General features: G+C 34.3%; 1 pseudogene; it reads left to right on the forward strand.

Moving 5' to 3' along the window:
- Nucleotides 1–1487: 1487 nt before the first annotated feature.
- LOC137643223 (uncharacterized) overlaps nt 1488–5937 on the forward strand; it is a 13239-nt pseudogene continuing 8789 nt past the window's right edge.

A 5937-nucleotide genomic window follows, 5' to 3' on the forward strand; every position in this document is an offset into this window, starting at 1 on the left:
AGAATTTGTAATTACTTGCAAGACCGCAGTCAGCTTTTTCTTGATCACTACTTGGAATTTTCTTGTTAGTTTTTTCTCCAATGTCCTTGGAAGGTCTGTGTCGACTTTTTAATTTTTCTGGAACACTAATAGATAGGTGTATGCTTCTCGTATGGTACATGTCTGGGTTTTCTTGTAAAGTACTGGGAAAGCTCTAGTCACCTTTTACTTTGACACATCTGAAAGACTCATAGCATACTTTTTTTTTTTTTTTTTTTTTTTTTTTTTTTTTTTTTTTGCAGCATGGAATGCCCAATTGTATATAGATTGGAAAATCCAGGTCAGCTTTTCTTGAACATCATTTGAAAGGTCCATTTTAGTATTTTCTCTGTCTTAGAAATTGCTGAGAAGGTTGACGTCCGCTTTTTCTTTTATATTGCTTAAAGGTCCATATCAGATTCCTGTAAGGTAGCACTTGGAAGTTTTACATCAGCATGTTCTTGGTGGCTATATTGAAGGTGCATGTCAGCTTATTCTTAGAAATCAGTTGGTATGTTCATCTCGGAAATTTCTTAGAAATTGCTTGGAAGATTCATATTAGGTTTTCCTGGATACTGGTTAGAAGGTATTGTTTGGAAGTCTGCTAGTTTTTCTTAGACACTACATAGAAGGGCCATGCCAGCTTTTTCTTAGAACCGATTTTGATGGCAAATATAATATTTTCCATGGACATTACTTGTAAGGTTCAAGCTAGGTTTTTCTTAGACATTGTTTCCAATTCAATGTCAGCTTTCACTTTATCATAACTTGAATGATCCTTGTCTTATCCACTTCTAGATATGCTTTTTGAGCATACCTTTTGAAGTATACTAATTATAATGCATCTGTGGCATTTAAAAGTCAAATATAGCATCTCTTTGGATAGATGAGAAGCCAGTTAGGTTTCAGGAATTTACAAAAACTGCAACTATAGTGTTCCTAAATTTGATATCTGGTACAGACATGTTTTTAGCCATTTATTTCAAGTAATTCTTTGTTAGGGCTAGTGTTTGAATAACGAAATTACACTTCGTTATAAAAGTTAACTTGGTAAAAATATGATTACCAAAAATATTTGGGAGCTCTGAAAAAATGAGCAACATTTGATAAATGGAAACAAAGATTCTTCGAAGTAGTCGATAAATGGAAATTTTCAATATTGATTCTACCAGCCTCCCTTTCCCCTCGATGATGGAGTTTCGGTCCCATCTCTGTAATTGCCTTGAAGAAATGAGTTAAACCTGTTGCAGCGAAGGGTCCATGAACTTCATCAAGATTAGGGGGTTACTGGTGGAATTTCCCATGAGATCCTCTAACATAGATATAATTTGTGCCTTTTCCTGAAACCTAAGTGGAGTTTTATTTATTCACAGAGATGTTGTTTTCAATTTCTAAGCACTGCATTTGCATCATATATTAATTGTTACATAAAAAGTAGGCCCATAAAGAGTGTTTAGAGGTACCATGACATGGATGACCTGGATGGAAATAGAGAAGCTATATACATTGAGGGAAAAATGCCAGTCACAAGACTAAAAGCTGTTGAGAGGATTGACACGGGTCAAAGAGAATCAAAGGGGTTCACAAGTCTGTATATTCTGAGGGCACGAGTAAGCCTCACAATTTAGACTGCATTGTGAGGAGAGCCCTGAAAACAAGATATTGATCCTGAAGAAATTGGAAAAATGTTATGAATTTATTAACTGGGTTTACAAAAGCTACCGCATTGTCGAGAGAATCCTGGCGCAGCAAGATGTCCGCTTTTCATGAAGAGCAGTATCACTCTGAGGGGAATGAAATAGGGCCCAGTGTGGACTCCAAGTCTAGATTTTCTTAGGGCTTCATTGAAGAAGTAATAACGCCCCTTGAGAAACGTCGTCGGATCCGTTGCAAGAGTGAGACCGTGAACTTTACGGAAGGCAGGGGGGAGGCGGATGGATTTGGTCATGAGATCCTGTAAAGCTTTGGGAAAAATCATTAATGAAATTGAAAATCAATCTTGGAATTTTCCCTTTATCAACTGTTTCAAAAAGTCTTAAAGTTTCCATTCATCAAAATTTTTCAATGAATTTCGAAATTTCCCAATATCTTTGTATTTTCAATTTTCATCTTTACAGCCTTTATATTGAATGCAGTAACATAGTTCTAGATTTCGTTAATTCCGGATATCTAAAGGGAATTTTGTTTCGAATTAGAGGTGTTTTCTTCGAGTTTTAAAAGCCATAAGCAGCATATATATAATGTATATATATATATATATATATATATATATATATATATATATATATATATATATACGTGTATGTATGTATATATATATATATATATATATGTATATCTATCTATCTATCTATATATATATATATATATATATATATATATATATATACGTGTATGTATTTATATATATGTATATATACATACATAAATACATACTTACACGTATATATACACAGTATATATGTATGTATATATATATATATATATATATATATATATATATATATATATATATACATATATATGTATATATACATATATATGTATATATATATTATCATTGTTATTAATATTATTAATATTATTAAATGCTAAGCTATGACCCTAGTTGGAAAAGCAGGATGCTATAAGCCTAGGGGCCCCAACAGGGAAAATAGCACAGTGAGGAAAGGAAACAAGGAAATATTAAATATTTTAAGAAAAGTAAGAACACGGAAATAAATATTTCCTATATAAACTATAAAAACTTTAACAAAACAAGAGGAAGAGAAACTAGATAGAACAGTGTGCCCGAGTGCACCCTTAAGCAAGAGAACTCTAACCCAAGACAGTGGAAGACCATGGTACAAAGGCTATGGCACTACCCAGGACTGGAGAACAATGGTTTGATTTTGGAGTGTTCTTCTCCTAAAAGAGCTGCTTACCATAGCTAAAGAGCCTCATCTACCCTTACCAAGAAGAAAGTAGCCACTGAACAATTACAGTACAGTAGTTAACCACTTGGGAGAAGAATTGTTTGGTAATCTCAGTGTTGTCAGGTGTATGAGGACAGAGGAGAATCTGTAAAGAATAGGCCAGACTATTCGGTGTCTATGTAGGCAAAGGGAAAGAACTGTAACCAGAGAGAAAGATCCAATGTTGTACTGTCTGGCCAGTCAAAGACCCTATAACTCTCTATGAGCGGGATATATGTTAAACATAAATTAGCTTATATAACCCCTATTTTCAAAAGTGGATTAAGACTAGAAGCCAACAATTATAGACCTGTTAGTCAAACATCACATATTAGGAAAGTGTATGAAAGGGTAATAGAAAAGAAAATAATGAATAATTTGGTTAAAAATTATTTATTTAATATAGGTCAACACGGTTTTGTGCCCGGAAAAAGTACTCAAACCCTACTTACAGCACACCATGAAAACAAATACAAAAATATGATAAATGAAAAGGACACAGATGTGATCTATCTAGATTTTGCAAAAGCCTTTGACAAGGTAGACCATAATACATTAGAGAAAGAATGAGAGAGCATAATATTGTGGGAAAGATAGGAAAAGGGATAAAAGAATTTCTGCAAAACAGAAAACAGATAGTGGTTGCAAATGACGAGAAATCACATGAAGTTCAGGTAATATCTGGCGTGCCACAGGGTACGGTATTAGCTGCACTGCTGTTTGTTATTATGATCTCAGACATAGACTGTAATGTTAAGAGAAGTTTCGCCGATGACACAAGAATAAGTAGAGAAATTACTTGTGATGAAGATAGGAACTCATTACAAAGAGATCTAAACAAAATATATGAATGGGCGGAGATAAATAGGATGGTATTCAACTCCGATAAATTCGAATCAATAAATTATGGAAACAGAGAAGGAATGGTATATGCATAGAGGGGACCTAATAACGAGACAATCAAAAACAATGAAGCAATTATAGACCTTGGTGTAATGTTAAACAGGAATATGTTATGTAACGACCAAATAGCTACACTGTTAATTAAATGTAAAACAGAAATGGGAAGGCTATTCAGACACTTTAAAACAAGAAAAGCTGAACACATGATTATGCTTTACAAAACTTATGTACGTAGTACACTCGAGTACTACAATGTGATATGGTACCCACACTACCAAAAGGATATTGCACAAATAGAGAGAGTACGAAGGTCCTTTACTGCTAGAATAGAAGTTAAGGACCTTGACTACTGGGAAAGACTGCAATTTTAAGAATTGTTCAGTATAGAAAGGATAAGAGAACGCTACATGATAATACAAGCATAGAAGCAAATCGAAGGAATTACTGAAAACATCATGGAGCTAAAAATATCAGAAAGAGCAAGCCGAGGTAGATTAATAGTGCCCAAAACTATACCAGGAAAATTAAGGAAGGCGCACAGGACATTAATTCACTATGCACCAGCATCGATAATGCAGCGACTTTTTAATGCGCTACCAGCTCATCTAAGAAACATATCAGGAGTGAGCGTGGATGTGTTTAAGAATAAGCTCGATAAATACCTAAGATGCATCCCAGACCTTTCAAGACTGGAAGATGCAAAATACACCGGAAGATGCATTAGCAACTCTCTGGCGGATATACGAGGTGCCTCACACTGAGGGACCTGGGGTAACCCAGACATAGAATAGGGCAATAAGGCAATAAGGTAAGCGGTAGTATCTCAACGGGTGGGTGGTGCCCTGGCCAACCTACTACCTCTCTCTCTCTCTCTCTCTCTCTCTCTCTCTCTCTCTCTCTCTCTCTATGTATATATATATATATGTATATATATATATATATATATATATATATATATATATATATATATATATATATATATATATATATATATATATATATATAGTAAATACACCTACTATGCATACGAATTTATTGAGTGTTATTGACGATAAGAATCATATCCTATTGATTCATCAATCACTATCTCATTGCATCCCTCTGTATTTAGGTAATTGATAGACCTATTAGATTCTTTGGTAATTCCGTACTCCCAATTCGAGTCATTTCATACACTGATTTTGTGTTCAGTGAACATTAGATCTCTATAAGTGGGGTATTAGAATTTTTCTTTAAATATAGTTGAGTCTTCTTGAATATTGGGTGCTTATGACAGCTCTTTTGAATGTACGAGATAAAAAAAGGATAAGAAATTTCGAGTGAAAAGAAATTTCCTTCTCAGAAGCGTCATAGGGATGATAATGGTTTTTTTTATGGTCCACTAGTACTTTTCGTGTTATTAAAAACGCTGTGTTGCTATTTTACGTTGAAAAAACTAATAATTGACCATGGATCTCTCTCTCTCTCTCTCTCTCTCTCTCTCTCTCTCTCTCTCTCTCTCTCTCTCTCTCTCTCTCTCCTTTGTATTTTCGCATTAAACATGCGTGAATAAGCTAAACCCTTTGTAATTAAATAATCCAGAAATGAAGGCAGGCGAATCCAAAGACATTACCAAGATTAGCAACATGCAATTATAACCTTAATCTTGGATTCCTAATGGCAGTCATAAACTTGTCTTTCCGAAGATTAAAACAGAGAGAGAGAGAGAGAGAGAGAGAGAGAGAGAGAGAGAGAGAGAGAGAGAGAGAGAGAGAGAGAGAGAGATTAAATGGCAATAATTATCTGTTTTTCGAAATGAAATAAAGACCTGTTAAAGGGCGTTTTCGTTCTATTATTTCAATAAATTTTAAATTCACACTGAAACAAATGGCATTTGAAACCAGTATAACTATATAGTCCTTCGTCAATGCGTTTTGTTTTGTGGTACGATGGAGTAAGAGGCAACTTTCAGTTTTCAAAGCTAATTGAGTAGACATTGTCTTCTGGTGTCATGAAAGTTCATTAGCTCGTGCTATATTTCAATAAGACATATAATCATTTTTCAGGGAGAACTCATTGGCTA

This window comes from Palaemon carinicauda, chromosome 6, assembly GCF_036898095.1.
Source record: "Palaemon carinicauda isolate YSFRI2023 chromosome 6, ASM3689809v2, whole genome shotgun sequence".
Lineage (NCBI taxonomy): Eukaryota > Metazoa > Arthropoda > Malacostraca > Decapoda > Palaemonidae > Palaemon > Palaemon carinicauda.